This window comes from Mytilus californianus, unplaced genomic scaffold (genome assembly GCF_021869535.1).
Source record: "Mytilus californianus isolate M0D057914Y unplaced genomic scaffold, xbMytCali1.0.p SCAF_8, whole genome shotgun sequence".
Classification (NCBI taxonomy): domain Eukaryota; kingdom Metazoa; phylum Mollusca; class Bivalvia; order Mytilida; family Mytilidae; genus Mytilus; species Mytilus californianus.
The window spans coordinates 98,185,037-98,189,084 of record NW_026262734.1 but is presented as its reverse complement, the minus strand read 5'-3'; positions in this window follow the sequence as shown (position 1 = coordinate 98,189,084).

Sequence of the window (4,048 nt, the reverse complement as noted above, 5' to 3'; positions counted from 1 at the left end):
TGCTGTTGTTCTGATTTTGAAAAAAGAAATTGCAAATTCATAAGAATCTTAAATGGTGGACACTTATTGCAGCTTACTGGTTAGCATAACTGCATAATGGATGAATTGAAATCTAATTTAGAACCTAAACTAAATAGTTCAGCTTTCCATTGATAGTCATAACTAGTAAAAAACATCGACAAAAAGAGGGAAAAGATACAAAGCACGAAATAAAAAATGATAAGTCCAATTAAAACATAATATTTTACCTATAAACAGCAAACGCATCTAATGCTTAAATTTGGTTCACCTCGTTATAATATAGTATCTGCAAAGAGTAAACTATAACGAATGAGGTTATTTTGGATGATTTTTTTATCAATTTACTTGTTTATTAATTTCACTGTTTAGAGTTTTTCTCTATCAATTTTTCTTTGAAATTCATTTCCAAAACATTTCAAAATGCATGACGACCAACAAATTAGGTAATATCTCAATTGACTAATCGTCTGAAAGTTTTAGTAAAGACATAGCTTAGTGTCTCCTATTTCTTCTATCTGCTTGAGTTTTAAAGTTATAGTGCATTTAGTGACTGCCCAATTACATATCGCAGTTAATACGTTACGCTCGTGCATGTTCAAACTTCATTAACAGTCGTGTGCTCCTTACACAAAAACTGATCCAATAAAGATACGAGAAAGGTGACTGAAATTAACACTATATAAGACAGAGGCGCAAGATACCAAATGATATTCATACTCATAAGTCAATGACAAACTGACAACGCCATGGCAAAACACAAAAAACGACAAAAAAAAACAACAGTATACAAAACACAACGTTTAACATAGAAAACAAAAGAATAAACAATACGAACCCCACCAAAAACCAGGGGTGCTATCTGGTGCTCCGGTGAGGTTAAGCAGATCCTCCTCCACATGTGACACCCGTTTTGTTGCTCATGTAAGTACTAATCCGGTGATAATTCTACTTGGAAAATGTCAAATACCAGGAAAAGATATATGTTTAACGATCACCATCACGAACTGGTTAGACAATACGTTGTGTCGATATCTCATTTCTCAAATATTGCAAGAGAAAAACTGTTCCCACTTGAATAAATTTTGAAAAAAAATATTTTGTTTGGTTTGATTTCAAATAAATTGACTAGCCGAATGTTAATGAATAAAAGGAGAAATGCGTCATCAATGAGACAAGAACACTACAACAAAATATCAAAAAGACATATAGAGTGCAGCATACAGTTTCAACATTAAATATGTGTCCACACTATATATAAAGCTCTTTATCGTTCTGAGTCTATAGATAAAAAGTAAAAGTTGTGAATAAATTTAACATATACAATCAAAAAACTGAAGAAAGACAGTTAAACCATTATGGAAAGAAATATCATTTGTTTGAAAGAAAATGAAATATAGGTAGAAAAAAAAGACACATTTTTTAAGTGTCTTCTGTTAAAAAAGAATTTGTTCTCGCAACTTTTTAGAATATATGTTTTTCTCTATCAATTTTTCTTTGAAATTCATTTCCAAAATATTTCAAAATGCATGACGACCAACAAATTAGGTAATATCTCAATTAACTAATCGTCTGAAAGTTTTAGTAAAGACATAGCTTAGTGTCTCCTATTTCTTCTATCTGCTTGAGTTTTAAAGTTATAGTGCATTTAGTGACTCTGCCTAATAATATATCGCAGTTAATACGTTAAGCTCGGGCATGTTCAAACTTCATTAACAGTCGTGTGCTCCTTACACAAAAACTGATCCAATAAAGATACGAGAAAGGTGACTGAAATTAACACTATATAAGACAGAGGCGCAAGATACAAAATGATATTCATACTCATAAGTCAATGACAAACTGACAACGCCATGGCAAAACACAAAAAACGACAAAAAAAAACAACAGTATACAAAACACAACGTTTAACATAGAAAACAAAAGAATAAACAATACGAACCCCACCAAAAACCAGGGGTGCTATCTGGTGCTCCGGTGAGGTTAAGCAGATCCTCCTCCACATGTGACACCCGTTTTGTTGCTCATGTAAGTACAAACCCGGTGATAATTCTACTCGGAAGATGTCATATACCAGGAAAAGATATATAAGTTTAATGATCACCATCACGAACTGGTTAGACAATACGTTGTGCCGATATCTCATTTCTCAAATATTTCAAGAGAAAAACTGTTCCCACTTGAATAAATTTTGAAAAAAATATTTCTTTTGGTTTGATTTCAAATAAATTGACTAGCCGAATGTTAATGAATAAAAGGAGAAATGCGTCATCAATGAGACAAGAACACTACAACAAAATATCAAAAAGACATATAGAGTGCAGCATACAGTTTCAACATTAAATATGTGTCCACACTATATATAAAGCTCTTTATCGTTCTGAGTCTATAGATAAAAAGTAAAAGTTGTGAATAAATTTAACATATACAATCAAAGAACTGAAGACAGACAGTTAAACCATTATGGAAAGAAATATCATATGTTTGAAAGAAAATGAAATATAGGTAGAAAAAAAAGACACATTATTTAAGTGTCTTCTGTTAAAATAGATTTTGTTCTCGCAACTTTTTAGAATTTTCGGCTTTTAATGTTCATCAGTTTTGTATTTGATTTGGCTTACCACCTCATTTGATTCGATCACCACTGATGCGTCTAATGTAAACATAACGCGCGTCTAGCATACCAAATTATAAGCCTTGTATCTTGGATTAGTTTTTATAATACTTGATGAAATAAACTGACACAAGACAATGCATATTTAAGGTGTTGATAAAAAGGTATTAACTTCAATTATAAACTTATTTATACCGATATCTTGCAGGGCTTATGTACAAACCGGTGCTAAGAACCGTTTTGAACTTGCAGTGAATTGAGAAATGTTGCTCTATGTTAAACATGTCAAAGGCCTAATTGTGACTATAAATGAAGAAGAGAAATACAAGCGTTGTTCCTTTGCTTCAAGCTTCCCATGTGTTTGTAGAGATTTTGTGTCACTACATCAATTATTGGTACAAGTTCAATGTCAAAAACCTCTGATAAATAATCTGAAACGTAGACATTAACTTCACTAAAGAAATCATGAAATCTAAATCAGAATTAGACAATTGCATCTCGAGGGTTCAGAGCAAAAAGGTGCTATCTGCATTTTTCCACTTTTCTTACATTTTCATATAAAACTATGCAAAAAGATCAACTCTATATTGTATAAAAATATCTAATATGTATTTATAATAATTAAACATATAATGTTAACTAACATAAGGGGCTATCTGCAATTAAAAGAAACCATAAGAGCAAAAAGGTGCTATCTGCAATCCATGTAGAGCAAAAAGGTGCTATCTGACAAATAGCACCTTTTTGCCCTCAGTAACTGATCAAATATTTAGATAAGAAAAAGCCATGTGTTATTAATTTTATTACTTAACATCCTATTTCTACATGATGCTGATATATAACATATGTGTATGAATATGTATTCATTGAGGAAAACAGAATAACATTAAAGACAAAGAAAATTAAATTATAAAGGTAAGTAATTAACTATAATTACAATTTAAAAAAAAATGATAATTTTTCAATTTTATTTGCGTAAATACAATTAAATTCATTAGATTATGACACCAAAAATACCTTTAAACAAAAACAAAGCAAATCATTGCAGAATGTGTTGAGGGTCTACATGGGTGTGTTGATAAAATAACAGTTAAGTACTTGAATTATATTCTGTTTATCATGAAATAAAAAATTTCAAACTCATTTTAGTATTATTTTAGAAGGAAATATGATAATCCTTCTTTTGAATTGAATATACAGTAACCTCTTGAATCAAAATATAGTGACAGACTGGGGGTCTACAGAAGTATTCAATTTATGTTGGACTGATAGCATAAAATAGGTCTGAATAAAAAATAAAAAATAAAAGTGAAAATATTTCAATTTTTCAGATGGATGGCGAGGAGGAATGGTCAGACTGGTCAGACACTGACCTGCTGAAAATTCACAACTATTATGAATTAAATGGTGGACAAT